General features: G+C 39.3%; 1 protein-coding gene and 1 long non-coding RNA gene across 4 annotated transcripts in view; one reads left to right on the top strand and one right to left on the bottom strand.

Annotated features, from left to right (window-relative positions):
* Window positions 1-31: 31 nt before the first annotated feature.
* LOC148186299 (uncharacterized) lies at window positions 32-11,743 on the bottom strand. The gene is made up of 3 exons (XR_015775013.1): window positions 11,550-11,743; window positions 907-1,044; window positions 32-804 (listed from the first exon to the last, which is right to left on the bottom strand). It is a non-coding gene; the product is annotated as an uncharacterized LOC148186299 (long non-coding RNA).
* A 44-nt stretch (window positions 11,744-11,787) lies between these two features.
* Window positions 11,788-16,829, top strand: part of LOC121958842 (glutamate receptor ionotropic, NMDA 2C-like) — a 71,392-nt gene continuing 66,350 nt past the window's right edge. The window contains exons 1-2 of one of the 3 annotated variants that reach the window (XM_088070198.1): window positions 11,788-11,905; window positions 15,165-15,284. The gene's annotated coding sequence lies outside the window, so the exon portion shown is untranslated. The other 2 variants (XM_088070199.1, XM_088070197.1) reach the window with 2 other exon arrangements.

Genomic DNA, 16,829 nt, shown 5'->3' with positions numbered 1-16,829 from the left:
GAAATCACTGAGCGAGCGGCAGTATTTGATGAGTTAGAATAAGAACAGTTTGCCCTGCTCTCCTCCTGGCGAGGTGGTCTGAAGAAGTAAACAATTCAGGGTTTTTTAAGGTGCTGCAACAATTTCCTAAAGAGCTAACCAGGTGAATAGTGTTGGTGTGAACATGTTATTGCCTCATGTAAGTTGCTAGTATGTTAAAAACTATGTACACATCCAGCAGAAATGGGAACAAAGCCCTGGATTTGTATTTTAGACCACACGATTTATGTTAAGTCCAATATTTACTCCTCTTTTAACTCTAATTTGGTCTCAACCACCCTCTGAGCAAAATATTGGACTCATTACACTCTAAATGTAAAACTTATTATATTATATGCTACTAAGGCAAATGAGTTTAACATTTTCTGAAGGATAAAGTAGAAATGTTCCCCACCTGCCCCTCTTTGATTTTAGTCTGACAATTATGGATCCACTTCCTCTTTGTCTGGTGAGAATGAGGAACCAGACCAGGATAAACAGGAAAACAAAGCGCCCTTTCATGCCAACACAAACACACACATCTACACACACACACCTGCAGGCACACACATAGTCTCTGCAGACATAAACATGTGTCTGCCGCTGCGTTGACCTCGCTGTGACATGATGAATGACCAAATCAGAAGCGTAATGAAACGCCGCACATTCGCCTGCTGCTGCATCCCTTCGTATGCATGTGTGTATCTGTGTGCGTGTGTATGTGTGTGTGTGATTGTCCAGGACCTCAATCAGAATCACAGGTGACCTGGTGTCTTGCTGAGCCTCCTAGGTTTGACAAGAGCAGATAATTACCAGTGACCCCCACACCTCGTAAAATCAACCAAGGAGAGAGGGCGAGTGGCGCTGAAGAGGAAGGGGAGAAATTACCTTGAAACTTCGACTATATTTAGGTCATCTTTTATGGCCTCCTCTTCAAAGCTCCTTAGCTGCCTCCCTCTGTGTTAGCCTTTAACCTCTTTCGCACCCTCTTGACCTCCTTTAAGTCTTCTTCTCTTCTGCTCGTACCTGCAGGACATGCAGGATGGTTATCAGAGCCATATTCTGCTGATTGGACTCATAAACCTGTCAGCATGTCTAACCACACACACACACACACACACACACACACACACACACACACACACACACACACACACACACACACACACACACACACACACACACACACACAGTATTACTGTTAAAGCAGTATGATGTCATCACTCTACATAAACAGTATTTAGAAACTGTCCATCCCCCAAAAAACAACCTTAAATGTTGTTTGTAGAAGCTGCTTATTAAAACTCATATTTACATGTATTGTTACACCTCATCCTGACTCGATGTGATGCAAACTAACGAATGAGCGAACATTAAAGTGCTTCACTTTTTCCCCAGTATGCATTTTTGATTTTAGGATCAACTGTCAAGGCTTCATTATTATATATTCAAGAACATGTTCCCCTCCTAAACACAAAAGTCTCCCTCAATCTTTATTTTTCTATAATTTTTCCTTTCATAAGTAATTGCAATATTGCCTGGGCCAGTACTCACCAAACTATACTACAAGCTGTTCTCCTGTTGCAATGATGAGCTGTGAGAATCATTGCCTCCTAAGATCCAAGTCATACATTACCTCTGTTTTGTAAATTTGGCATACTCAATGAATCAGCAACTTTTTTTCACAATCTCTTCATTGCTAATAATCAATTTAATAATTACCCTGCCAAAAAATCACCCCAGTCACAGTTGTATGCTCTCTGTTTTGCTGTCCCTTTCCCCTTTCCTTAAGCTCTGCTCAGGTGCGCTGCATTTCCTAACGAGGTGCACGCTCACCGAGGTGCACCTGGTCTGGGGAGGAGGTGCTCAGAGAGAGGCCTCTGACATGAGAACAGCTGGTCGTTGCCTCTAAACTTTAGATTTTATTGCCTTGTTTGCATGTCTTATGTTGATAAATCCCATTGATTTGATTGTCTTAGAGGCGACTTCTGTGGTTTATTTAGGTCAGTGGTGGAGTGTTGTTGCTACGTAGGGCTGCTGAAGGGAGGGGCGAAATACCAACATTTGAACGAAATATATATGACAATCTGTATTTCACTTTATTAATTTGTTTGAGTATTTTTAAGTGCATTTGTTATATCGAGATTATCTCAAAATTGTTGTTAATTATAGATTCATTGAAAATGCATGGAAATTACGCCAGAAAACACTGCATCTGGTATAATTGTCTATTATTGGTTTGTATATAATGAAATGCTCCTTGTATAATTTATATTTTGTTCTGTGGACGTGTTAGAAAGGGCTACGTGACTATCATTGTATCCTTTTTGTATTGTAATCGTCAGTGTAATATAAGCCCATGTGGGCTGGGTACAATTGCATGACACTTAAATAAACAAATCAATCAATCCATCAATCAATCAATATAAAATGTAACTTGAAGTTCATTTAATTTTGAAATTTGAGAAACAGACAAGACAACTGACCATTTTTTAAAAGCAGACATTTTGATGATTTCCTGCATTCATTTTGCAAATGAATGCAGATAAATTCTAATAAAGCTGATAAAAAGTCATCTCGTTGTAAAACAATAGCCTGCCGATTCTGAGACTGCATTTTGGCCAATGTGATCCATCTCTCCACACAGACTGTTTACAGTCAATCAAACGTGGTTGGTCAATGTTACTCGGACTACGGACAGACACCAGAACATTTTTGAAACCAAATTCTTGTCCCACAATTTTTTACAGATAATAAATATAGCCCTTAAGGCTCAAAAATGCTCAATGATAGATATGCATACTGAGATGGATGGAGCATCCTGTCCATACTCCGTGTTCATTTTATCTGCACTTTTCTAAAAACTTACGGAAAAGAAGCAGTATCTATCGGGGATTGTAGCATAGTTCAAGCATGATACGACCGTAGAAGATGACAAAAACATTTAAAATACAGCATAATGGATCGAATTGGAGGAATTGTGAAAAGAGTTCTCTGTCAACATGTTGCAATGCATTTAATGACCTCACAGGCTATGACAATGCCCCCATCAAAAGGTACATTATTATGACTTTCTGCATTATCTATTGGCTGTATTTAAAGGATGCATGGAGGTATTAAAATTGACATAATTTTTATGTGTAAACGGAGTATTATTGTCTGTTCAGCTGAGAGAGCCAGTGAAGAAGAATGTGCGACGTACCAGGAATCTAAAATCATATCAGTTAACTGATATTCAGACATCAGTAATTCATCACGTATACCTATGCTTGTCCTGCTGTTAAAAGTCCAAATGTATTCTGTATAAAAAGGTCTGTTTGGTTATGACCATGTCAGGATGACGGGTGAATTTCAGCCAAAATAAAACAGTAAAATCTCTGTCAGCTTTGCCGGAGGGGGAAGTTTCACATGAATAACAAACCAACCAAACACTTTCTCTACCCCGTCACACACACACAACCAAGCGCACCAAAATATGCACAGACATGCACATGCATTGTACACATATGCGCGCGCACATACACACATACATACACACACAGAGACTTATGCACACTCACGCATACAATCTTTGTCTCATGAGAAATGGTATTAATACCTGGCAGGCTTTAAAATGTCAGCCAGTCTCAAACAAGGTGCACAAAGAACCAATTTATTTATGGATCTGACACTTCTCATGTCTCTCTGTTCTTGAGCTATTTTTGTTTTCAAAGTGTGTCTTTAGAAGGAGGAGGAGGGATGGAGATGAAGATGCAGACAGACAAACTGACCGAGGGCTGGGAAAGGCGTGCGGGCCGGCGGTGGCCAACTAGATCAGCCAGCAAAGCCCTGAGGAGTTGGTATTTTAACCTGCACTTCGGGTAAAAAGTCCCTCAGGATGAGTCTTCCAGCTCTGACACAATGCTGTGATCAAAGAGTTGCATCGGGTGATAAAAATACCACAAATGTGGGCTAATCACAAATCTGCATTCAGCCCTGATGGCTGCTTTCTAACACAAGCTGATGGAGTTTATTTACTCTCCCTTCTGTCTTCTTCCTTTTGTCTTTTCATCCTCACTCTCTGTATTCACCTCCACAGTCAGACACACGTTAGTCCAATCTTCAGACCTGTTTACTCATTGAGTGATGATTGCCTGTTTAAACATCTGTCCGCACCAGTGTGCACAGCTACACACACACACACAAACACCACGCAGAGCCATGTCTGATTGTATCCCAGACAGCCCGTAACGTCAGTGTCGACCTGACTTCAAGATTTAAACATCTTCTTGAGCAGTGATTCACCAGCGTAGATGCTAGGGAGAAATTTTGGCATTGCTACCACTGATATATTCCATTTGTACATTTCTTGTGCATCATCAATGTTTCGAAAGTGACGTAATTCAGATTGCATATATAGAAGGGCGGAGAGAATGGTGGATGGCTGTTTTTTCGCAACACATCACTAGCATTTCCTTTTGTGATTTTGCAACCAAAAGCAGATGTCTGTAGAGAGACATCGGTTGTATTATTTGCAGCGATCATGCTGTTTAGTAAAACATCTGCAGCATTTTCAGCGGTGATTGTGCCACCAAAATCGGGTGCTTTTTAGTGTTAAATCAGCGGGTTTTCCAACAAGTGATGTAACACTTCAGTTGGCAAATAAAACCTGCTGTCGTGGGTTCAGTTTTAAAGCTATCCAGAAGACCCAGATATCACATTAAACTAGATGACAGCATGCATTGGTACCAACCACGTCATGCTATGATGTCAGGAAGGGAGCTTAATGATGCTGCAAATTTGCGCTAAATTTTGGTGAGGGGAGAGGGTAAGAGGGTAATGTAAAACAGGTGAGGTGCTTCAGATAATCAGATAATATTTTTAACACCCCCCGCAATGGGGGTGGATGAGGGAATCACATTGGTAAAATTTGTCCTCTTGCCCAAATTCCCAATGGCTGGCCTGCTACCATACAAGGTGACAGGCATAACATTTACGTGATTATAGACAATATTGTTGTTTGCATTGTTTGTATGTGTTTAATATATTTAAAATCTTGTTTACATTTGGAAAGTAGTCTATCATACTTTACAGATGAGTAATGTAAAAATAAAGGTATTATCTGCTTTTATCCTTATGAGCCTGCATTAAACCACCTGCTCTGTGCCCGAGATTATAACCACTCCGGTCCTTTTTACCTCCTTTTAGCTGTTGAAATACCTTTAAAGACACATACACAACACATACAACCCTGCCAAAAACTGATTGCAGCTGTTACCTATTATTGGAAGGTTGTTTCTGCATCAAAATTACATGATTTCATTTATGGTGATTATATTTGACAGACTTTAGCTCATTTGTCCTTTTTACCAGCGTAAATAGCTTTAAAATTAAAAAAAGTGATTGCAGCTCCTATCTTGCTACTGAAAGGTTGTTTCTGCCTCAAAATGACCAATGCAACAAATAAAATGAAATTTTCAATTTGCCAAAAAGTAATTGCAGCTGTTATCTTGTTACTGACAGGTAACTGAAATAAGTACTAGCTTGTTGTTTCTTGGATATTACATGTTGAATTTCTCAGAACGTCCTCAGAATAAAATTAATTCAAAATCAGCCCAAATTCAATTAAAATATGCAGATGTCTGGTTTAAAACATACATTTTGAAAATATGCAAGTTAATGCAAATGATGTACATTATGCAAATTGCCCCACATATGCAAGTTAGCATCCGGCAATTTCCTAATGTTGGGACCCATACTATGTATATACTGTATATATAACGTAAAACTTTGGAGTACTCAACATTTCTGGCTTCACAAACGGGCTCTATAGGCTGGCAAATGGACTAAGCAAAGAGACAGGTGCTATAATGGAGGGTCTAAAACAGAGGGTAAATTCAGGTGTTCTAACACTGACAGTTTCAGGAAAAAGTGTTTTTTGACCATTAAAGCATGTTAATATGTTCTAGAAGAAAATCTAAATACAAGTATGAACCTAAAATGAGCATAACAGGTCCTCCTCTTTCAATTTTACCACCATTATGACTAAAAACGTCAGCTACAGTCTCGATGGTTAAGTGTTTTGTCGTTCTCAGCTTGGAGCTGTGTTTTATTTGTCCTGTCCTGATGCTTGTTCAGTCTTCTTTTAGCTGTAGAACATCTCTAAAATTAGGGGTTTCATTCTTAGGCTGCACTTCAGAAGGTTTTCTCCTCTTTTATCTTTTTAGCTTTTAATCACAGACTATTCTAACTCGCTGCACTCCATACTATCAAAGACATTTCATCCCTGCGAGGCTTTTATCTATCTCATAGATGGATCATATTATCTGTATCATTGCCTGTCTTTACTGGTTGTCTGTCAGTTAGAGCCTCTGCGGCTTAAAGCCCAAGAGGAACCAGGCTTTAGCAGTCAGGGTATTATAGCATTTCCTTTTCAGCCTTGCCAAGTCAGTTAGTGACTTCTTTAAAATTCTTTTAAAAAGCATATTTTTATCTAACCTTAAGTAAATGTTATGCTGTTTTGTTATGTCAACACCTCTTTTACTTGTTTCTTCTTTTATTTTTGGTTTTAATCCTTTACTTCAGAGATGATGCATGATTACCAACTTCACTAGGTTTACAGTTACAATCTTTTATTATGAAAAACTCATTAGTTTCCACACTTTCAGTTGAACTTAATAAGTGAGGTTATTTCTGTCTGTATATAATGTACAGTCAAAAAAGTTTATTGATATGAGAACACAGCACAGCATATTATTAATGTCGGGCATGTTGGCTATGACCTCATTGCTCCCTGCAGCCTACATAAAGAGAAAGAAAGAAAGAGAGAGAGAGAGAGAGAGAGAGACTGGGGAGTGATGATAGCAGACATCTTCTCCCTAGAAGAGTCAGAGTGTACAGGTGGATGCTGGGTGGAGGTGGGGCTGATTAAAAGCTAAGCGGCAGAGATACTTGCGGAGCGCAACGAAGCATTGGCCACACTGGCAGAGGCGAATGAGAGCAGAGTATTTGGAGATTTTCCTCCTGAGGAAAACAACAGCATCAGTTTTTTGTTCAAATGCCTTTAAAATGACCTGTTGTGAAGCGCTGTCCGTGGTGCTGAAGCTTTTGCCCATGTGTTTTACAAATGATTAGAGCTGCAGATAAAGATTATTTTTACAATCTTATAATCTGTACTATTAGCTACTTGTTAAATCAATTAAATGGCTACAGAGTAAGTAAATTAAAATTGTTGTTGTGTCATTTGTAGACACTACCTATTGTTTTCTCCTGGAAAGAGGACAATTGCAAAATATTATAAAATTGGAAAAAAAATGCCAATCACAATTTCCCAGATTTTAAGATGCAGAGGCAGGAGTAAGGCACATATATGCAAGCCACGGGCAAGTCTCAAGTCTTAATCTTCAAGTCTAAAGTAGGTCCTAAGTTGCTGTGGTGTGAATCAAGCATGTTTAGTGGAGGCGCTGCAAAAAGTCAAGCAAGACGAGTCAAGTCACTGTTGAGGGGAAGCAAGTCACAATTAAATTCAAATAACATACTAATGTTGTGGTGCAAACATAAGCTTTGACACATTCATGTAAGATGAATTTGGATGCTGTAGTGGTCATGTTAGTGATACCGTAGTTCTCTTCATACTAAAGTCATCAACAACGTCATCCTAACACCCCAATTTTTATCATCTCTGGATTAGCCCCCTCCATGATAATTGCCTCATGTATTGGCCTCTGCTGGTGTGCCACATCCTATTAAGTTGCCACGTTTGCACACGTTGCACAACAAATCACCCAACCATGTTTTAAAAAGAAATGTAACCTCTCAATGTGTAGAAAAATACAAATATTTTATCAAAATAATTAAGTCTTTGAGTCATCTGTTTCAAGTCTAGTCGAGTCTCAAGTCATGAAATCAAAGTCAAGTCTTCTTTCAGTTAGTCAAGCAAGTGACAAGACCTCAAAGTTTGGAACTGGAGTCACATGACTTGAGTCAGTTAGTGTGACTTAAGTATCCTACTTCTGCCAAGATGACATCTTCAGATTGTCTCTTTTGTTCAGCCAACGTCCCAAAACCCAAATGCTGCAAAACTTTCAAATAAAAGCCCAGTCCTTTTTACTAGCCTGGTGTGGCTACACATTTTTACAGATAAACAACTGTCTCAATTCAAAGTCTGGTCTAGTTGTCATGCAGTTAATTTTTATAGAAATTCTAGGATAGGATGTATAAAACAAGTTTGTTGGCTACCTGCTGGAGATAACTTTAGTTAGTTGCTTAGATCACGCATACAAATACTGAACTTAAACTTTTGTCAATATGGATATGCTATGCAGATTGTTAGCTTGGTAAGATTCTCCACAATTCATCATTAAGTTCATGAGCACCAGAGAAGACAGTAATACTACACTGCCACAGTGAACAAAGGAAAAGCAAAAGAGAAGTTTAAATGCATGCATGCTTTTCCATCTATGCCATGCAACAGTTTTGTATGAAAGGAATTAAAAACCTGTCTCATATAGTTTAGATGCCGGTCCCAAATATAAGCCTGTTGCATTCAGTGATTTAAGCGACAAAGCGATAGCACAGGCAAATCAACAAATTATCACATTTGAGAAGCTTCAAATGCTTGACATTTTGGCTAAAATTTTAAATAATTGATCATCAAAACTGTAAATTTTCTGTTGTTTAATGTCTACACGTGACAACCTCTGATATACTGATTCTTTGCATTGTGTATGTTACATGTAGAGCTGCCGTTGTTCCCTGCATGAGCTGCACATAAGGCGGATTTGCTGACAATCTCAGAAGAACCAATGTCATATCATCAGCACACAGTATTTCTCAACAGATCCACATCTCCCAAGACATATATAGCATAAATCCTCCTTGACCACACTCAAAATTGTAGGATTACTTATTTGCCAGGAAGCTTTTCCCCGCAAACATAATGTTATTTCTCTCTGAATCAGTCTGAGTTAATCTGTGGATGTGATCGGGCCGCTGGCCGGAGAACATATGTTCTCAGCTGGCTGCTTTACGCACGGTCCAGCTGCTGAGAGAGAGCAAGAGACTATCCTTTGAAACATCTGTCCTCTATTGTCTGACTCCATTCATCCGAGGTAACATTGTATCTACTACACACATCCCATACAGATATAGACGCCTCAGTCACACGTCTCACATCTCGAACGCTCTATTTTAACACTCGTCTGTATTTATAGCGCTGTGTTAAAAGGCCTGTCACCTGACCGAGCTGCCTAGTGAGCAAAAGAAGAAAACAGCTTTTATTAGGAGTGATGGTAACCTGCGAGAGACAGCGCTCTTTAAAAGTATGAAACGCCTGTCCGACAGTGTGAGTGAAAGAGGGGAGGAGAGCAAAGAGAAATTGTTTGTCTCTCCTTCGTGAAATTACTGTCAGAAGTAAGCCATGAAGAGAGGGAAAAAAGTGAGAGGCAGGCAGACAGTTCCTCTCTCTCTCACACTCAGCATGACTTTCTCCTCTCAACACACAGACACACACTTATGCATGTCAACACGATTCCAGTCAACATTACTTAAAAATGTGTTTTCTCTCCGCAGAACGAAAGGAGTGAGAATTACGTTGGAGGTTTTTTTTTTAAATTTACCCTCCTGCTTTTCAGCTCCCTCTCAGGCAGATGATTGCCTCCACAATGAAGCACTTTGATCCGTGAATGAGACAGACAGCGGACAATGCTGAGAGACACATTTGTATGGATGGAGCACTTCCAGGTTCATTGTCATATTTGCTTTGTCTCTTTGGTTTCACTGGCTTGTGTGTTTGCCCTGTCGATAATCTCACTCAAATGGAAGGAGTCTCCGTCCTTCAGTTTTCTTGACAACCGTTTATCTGATCGACTTCTCACTTGGCGGTTGTATAGCTGAGGTCCCAAGGAAGTGCAATATTGAGTGCAAGCTTTTGAGATCTGCGTGACTTATATGTTATGTAGACACTGTTGAATGGCATGCTGGGATCGCTATTGCTCGCTACAGTACATTCAAGAGCAGATAAAGACCAGAGATGTTACATCGAAGCCCAAAAATTTCAAGCGTCAGCAATGTAAATTTTGTATTAAACTCTATACTCTAAAAGCTTTGACTTCACTTAGGCCATAAAATGTTGACGAAAGCTTTTTCACCCATATGACACGTAGAATACTGCTAGGGGACGTTAGTCACCAAAAGAAAATGTTGGCATTCTACATTTCTTTAAACCACAAATATGTTACAACTGCATGTTTCATATGTACTGAACTGTCTAAACAGTAGGAAATAGTTTTGAAATTTATGATAAGACCAGAGAAAACAGCAAAAAAGGGACTGCGGCATTTGCTTTTGCTCAAGAGGTAGAAAACCTCCAACTACCAAAATGCACTGCACCCCCCAATGGCTAATGCAATGTGAGCTTGGCCCAGAGGAAACTATATTGCAACCTTGTAGTAACAAAAAACATGGAATTACAGCTCAGTAAGCTAATAAATGTTTCTTAAAACATTTAAGGAAAGAAATAGACAACATAGAACATAACATAACATAGCATAATAGAACTTGGTTCCTGTTTGATCAACATTGCTTATGCTGCCTGCATGTGCTCCTTGAAAATATCAAATTTACCATATTAACAAGTTAAGAGCACTTGAACGGCCCTTCAAAGTCTTAATTATGAGTGGGAAATTGGGAAATTTTTTATGATACCAGAGATGCAGAGTTGTTATGTTTCAGAGCAGCGGAAATGCATGGAAACAGTGTCAAGAATTGACAGTAAAAAATTACACATGTATTTTTTTTCCTAGTAGCTATCATTTACTTTTAGTAGCTGCATATTTTAGTATATGCAACTATTCCCTGTAACTAGCAAGCAAACTTTTAACTATAAAGCGTGTTGTGTTGACGTGGCGTGTTGATATGCCATTTTTATGCATAAATGCATAAACATGGTGAGCAAAGTCAGTGCTTGGTCAATGGTAATAAACTTTTTTTCAAATTGATTCACATATTAAATATCAATTTTTTATCACATATAAAGTGTAATATAGTATAATTGTTGACTGCTGTCCATGTAGAGTTATGAGATATAAAAATATAATCTATAATAGGCCTGTGTAAAATATATAAAGAAAATAAAAAATAAAAATATAAATAAACTGGAAACAATCTAATGCAACCAAGCTTCTTTGTAGCATCCAAAATTTCCCTACTTTATGACCTCAAAACACATTTACACAATGAAGTCGGAAGAACAACTTACCAACTGTGGGAAACCATCCCACATCACATGAATGCAACATTAGTTTTTGTATTTGAGCTAAAAAAAAACCCAACAACTTGTTTTTACAATACAGGAAGCAATACAACGCCCACTTCCTGTTTAAAAATCCACAGAGTTAAAAAGTGCACTAATATGTGTTTCTGAAAACATGTTAGGCTAAAATAGGCATTATAGTAACCTAATAATAGTATTAATATTCTGCCGTCTTTGTTTGCTAACGTTATCTAACTTAGCACACAAAGCTAGCGTTAGCTAACGCTAGTTAGCGTCTTACCTGGGAACAAACAAAGGCGTTTTTAATTATTTTTGATGAATTCAGCCGTTCATGTGGTCGTCCATACTGTTTTATACATATCCGATATCTTTCCTCTTGGGTCTTCGGCTTTGGGAAGGCGACAAATACGACACCCCCCTCCAAACTTTTTCGGTTTCGGATGTCAGACTCGCAGGTACCAAATGCACAGCACTTCAGCATATTAGCTTAAGCTGAAAGGTTCCCGCCTCCCGGGCATAGTTACGGTTGCTAACGTAGAATTGGACAGTGGTTTCTAGGGGAGGGGCTTCGCTCGCGAAGGGTTCGCTGGAGCTAAAAACACCGAGCACGGAGGTATGGGTGCTGGTAATATGAAGGTAAGTTTACCATAGTTCATTTACAGGCACTCCCCACCGTGTTATGACACTTAGCTATTTGAAAATTAGCGAAATATGACTTAAGCTAACTGAGAAGTGGCATGACTGCACTCAAAGCTAATGGAGGATTCAAACAAGCGCTTTGCTAGGCGGGTGTAACTTAAGTAAGTAACATTTTACAATTTGTTTTCAACTTCCTTGTGAGTTTTTGAGATCTGTCAGAGGCTGAATTGTGTCTCACACACACACACACACACACACGGTGCTCATGTTGCTCGCTAGCCATAGCAAATGTCTGAACAGTTGGTACATTGCTTGAGCAAATACAGACTTTATAAACAGTCTCAGCATGCACATAACACACACAGAAAATTGCTTTTTGTTCTGTCTGAACACTCCTTGTTATTTGTAAGCTAATAGGGTTCATGCAGTTCCTTAAAAAGTCTTAAAATGTATTGAATTAATAATATAAAAACAAGGCCTTAGTTTGTAGGCTATTGAAATGACTTAAATTAGTATTTCAAGTCTTTAAAATGCAAGACATGGGGAGAGGGATTTTGTGAATGGTTATATTTTCTGACTTTACATTGTAAAATCTCAAAATAATTGGACATATCTGAAAAACTTTGGTCATTCTTAGCCCATTGAAACCTGAGGAAAATGGCTTGATTTCTTTCAAAAACATATCAAGAAGGCAATGAGCAACTAACCAAAAATTAGCAAGAGTTTAGTCATAAAAAAAATGAAAATTGGGTAAAACAAACAAGGAAATAATTAATTTTAATATGTAATTATGATAATTATAAATATAGTTTTTCCCCATGCTTAAAAAAGAATTCTAAATCTATTAAATTTTGCAATTTGCAGGCCATTTTTTGCCAAGTTACTAATTGCCTTTTGTCCCATACTTTCAAAAAGAAATCAAACCCATTTTCTCGAGGTTCAAAGTTTTAAATACTTGTAAAAGGCGTCTGAAGGTAGCACAAGAAAAGTAATGTCCATCCAGGTTTCAAAGAGTTAAACTTGTCGTGAAGTGGGATCTTACATGCTAGGTAAGACACGCAAAATTGGCCAAAAAACTCCCCAACAAATTAGTGTAAATACCGGTTTTAACCAGATGTAACTTTTTTTTCTGGACCATGTTTTATGACACAATAAACATTTGGGCAATTTGATGTTTTTTTTATCAGTTTTGTTTATTGTAAAATTGGTCTTAAATTTCATCCTGAGTGACATTAAGAAACCTTAAAAACTATTAAATCAAACTTGCAGTAAGCTGTAGGAACCCTGGCTAAACTTCATGTGTAAAATTGGTGGAAATTCCTCTTTTACCCTTTGAAACCTGGAGCGACATCACTTTTCTTGTGCTGCTTTCAGATACTTTTCATGAGTATTCAAACCGTTGAACCTTGAGCAAATTGGTTTGATTTCTTATTCAAAAAAAAGGGAAAAAAGGCAATGAGAAACTTGGTAGGAAATGTTCCAGGAAGTGCATCATGAAATTGATTTTAAAAAAGGTATGGAAAAATGCCCAGGGAAAAAAGACAAAAAATCTAGGGAAAATAATTTTCATAATGATCATAAATACATATTTAAAATTATGTTGCAGAATTTTTATACATTTTTACTTTTTTTTTTTTTTTAAACTAATTTTCAGGTAATTTTCTTGCGCTTTTTGCTCATTGCTGCCTTCCCATGTTTTTAAAGAAATCAAGCTTAGGTTTCAGAGGGTTAATGGTCTAATTGTTTTCACCAAAATAATTGCAATATTTGCTCTGTCTCTTTGTTAGGCTACTGGATTGTGTGTTTTCTGTCAATACTCCAAGGTAAATGAGATGCTTGTTGAGCTATTGACTTTGTGAAAATGCATTCACACTGATAAACAATGGACATAGCCCGAGGGGTCCAGACTGGAAAAATGCTATTAATGGGATTCATTTTGGACCTGTTGATAGTGAAAGCGGGGGAAAAAAGGCAGAGACGGGGAATGAAACAGCAAAGCAATACAGTGAGGTGATTTAAGGAGAAGAAGGCTGGATACGTGACAGGATGAAGGTGAATAATACTGAGAAAACGGGAGCAAAAGTGGGCTGGGAGAGGAGGAGGGGTTGCGCCGAAGTGAGCGAGAGGGAGGAGAGGAAGGGAGGCAGGCTAAATCCTCACACCATTATCATCAGGACTCACATGCAGCCTCTCCTGTGATGGAGTGAGAGGAGATAGAAAGAGATAAAGAAAAGATGGAGTTAAAGAGGAAATGGAAAGCAGGATTACTGGTGTGACAGCACCGGCAGATGAGCGGTGGCGCAACGGTGAGGCAGAGAGAGAAACTCTGGTGGAAAGAGAGGAGAAAAAAAAACAAATCAGTGCAACAGGATGAGGACCTGCTAGTGCACAGCCGGCCCCAACCCCGCAGACCTGCCATCTGTCCCGCCGTTCTCTCCCGACGCTCCCACCAAACATCTGGATCACCTCGCATCCATATGGGAAAAAAGGCGCAAAAAATCTTGTCCTCCCTTCACCCTTTTTGATCACACAGGACCCGAGGAGGCTCGTCATCACCAGGGGGGATCCCTTGCTGCGGAGTACCATAAGGGGCTGATAACTGGACCAGAGGAGGGACAAACTTTTGCTCCAAAGATGCAGAGGTGCACACAGGACCCTTCCTCATCCGTGTGTGAGATTTTCTAACTTCCCATGGATGTGTCGTGCCCGTTACCCCAGAGCAGGGAGAGGGAAGAGGAGACAGAGGAGGTGGAGAGGGGGAGAAAGGAGGAGACAGCGGGGAAGCGTCACCGCCGCCGCCACTGCTGCTGAAGTGTTACCGGCGTTTGTGCTCCTCCGCTGAAGAGACATTTTATCACTCTTCCTCCCCCCTCTTTCGCTCCTCTCCTCATCCGACCAGCAGGGAGCCTGAGGGATACAGACAGAGAGCTAAACACAGCGGGTTTACGCACACAAACACACACGCAGGCTGCTCTTCTGAGGGGCTCCCGCACCTCTCGTCTGCCGTCACCCGTCCTCTCTTCCCTCACTTTCCTCTCCCGTTTTTGATGTCCTGTCCTCACCTCCATGACCACTTGTTAACAAAAAAAGACAAAAGTGAGAGAAGGGGGCGAAAGAAAGTGAAGGAAAAGAGATTTTTTAGGGAGGAATAACATACGCTCGCTGTCAAGTCCTCCAGGGGAGTGTGCAGACATCCAAAGCTGCCAAACACACACACACTCACACTGAGACTTGGTCTAAATGCGTACTCCTACAGGTGCTGAGGGAGGCAGGTGAAAACCAGGTGAAAAGGAAATAGAGAGACACATTTGGAGGAGAGCAGCTGGGGAGCGATGGAGCAGCAGGAGCTCAAGTTGGATGACAGCAGAAAGCAAAGGTAAGTCTGTCACTGATTCATGTTCAGCTATTTATCTATACTTGTGGTTCCTAACTGGTCCAGCCACTGGGGCCAGATTTTTCCTTAGTCATTAGTCCAAGGTCCATACATAAGAGAAATTACCACATATTCAATTGTATTTGTAAAAATGTAAATAACACGTGGGCTTAAAACACAATTAAATAAAACATATTACAGGAATAATGTGAAATTAGTTCAAACCAGGGGTGTATCTAGGATTTGAGGACATTGGGGACTTATCCTGGATGTCTGTGGAGAAAAAAAAATCACCAAAATGTTTTAAAGAAAACATGCTTACTGAGCCTGCGGGCTGGATGTGATTCTTTTTTTTGTTTTTCATTAAATTTTTTGGCAATTGTTTTTTTCCTTCAAAATTTTGGGTAATTTTTCAAAACTTTTGCCTTTTTTTTCTTTAAAACATTTTGGTGATTTTTATTAATATTTTTTTTTGGTGATTTTTAAATGTTTAAATAAAAATGTTTGGCAATTAAAAAAAAAGATAGCCAAAATGACAATTTATCACAGCTAGAAACTGTAAAAACAGAAATTACCATTGGATTTTAAAATTTCCAATGTTCCAAAAAAAGAAGTTCTAATTATTGCTTCAAGACCAGAGCAATGCACAACACGTTAACAGGCCAAATAAAACCAAGAACAGGGCTATAAAGTAGCTATTGTTCTCCAAAAAACAACAGCAAAAAAAAAAAATACTCTATTCACTCTACTGCAGGAAACCACAGTTTAAAATAAAGGCTCTGTGCTGGAAATTAACTGTACTTCAAAATAAAGTGTGTATTTTTCACAAACTGGACATGGTCGCAAGTCATTTGCAGTCCATGCAGAATGGATTTGTGACCCACTTTTGGACTGCGACCCACCAGTTGGGAAGCACTGATCTATAAGTGTGATATGGAGCAATAGATTCGACAAGACGAAGCTCAGGGGGAATATGACACACAGCATGCGTGCAGTCATACTTTTAGTTTTCATAAGTGAAGAGTTTCCTCGAGAGAAAGCTCCCATCTGCTGCTGACAGAAACAGAACATCCAGTTGTTACTATAACAGGAACGACTGTAAGAAGACATATTAGCATTTTTCACACAGAGGTTTAGCTGCCTGTGTGGAGTGTGTGTGTGTAAGTGTGTCTGTGTGCGCAATCCTTCCACACCTGCATTACTCAATATGACTTACGGATTATAGATGTTACAGTTGCAGTGTTTTACTGTCGTATCAGTTATCTGGTAATGCTCATTGATTCGTCCCATGAGCTGCACGCAGACGGTCTCATTTTTCCACATTAGTGACAGAAGCTTTTTTGATCCGGTTTACATATATCATGTTGCAGCATCATGTTTCTTTCAGCTGCAAAGTGAGTAGTAACATAGAGTAGCAGTTTCCAACATGGGGTGTGAGGCCCCCACAGGGCTCACAAGAAAAACCTGAAGGGTCATAAGATGATTTAAGGTGTACTTTGCAGGATTGTTGGTTTTGTTTGTAAAAATGCTCGCCAGCGAAATTCATTT

The sequence above is a fragment of the Plectropomus leopardus genome, chromosome 19 (genome assembly GCF_026936395.1).
Source record: "Plectropomus leopardus strain MGB_pleo_1.0 chromosome 19, ASM2693639v1, whole genome shotgun sequence".
In the NCBI taxonomy this organism is placed as follows: Eukaryota; Metazoa; Chordata; class Actinopteri; order Perciformes; family Serranidae; genus Plectropomus; species Plectropomus leopardus.
This window is presented reverse-complemented; position numbering and strand designations above follow the sequence as displayed.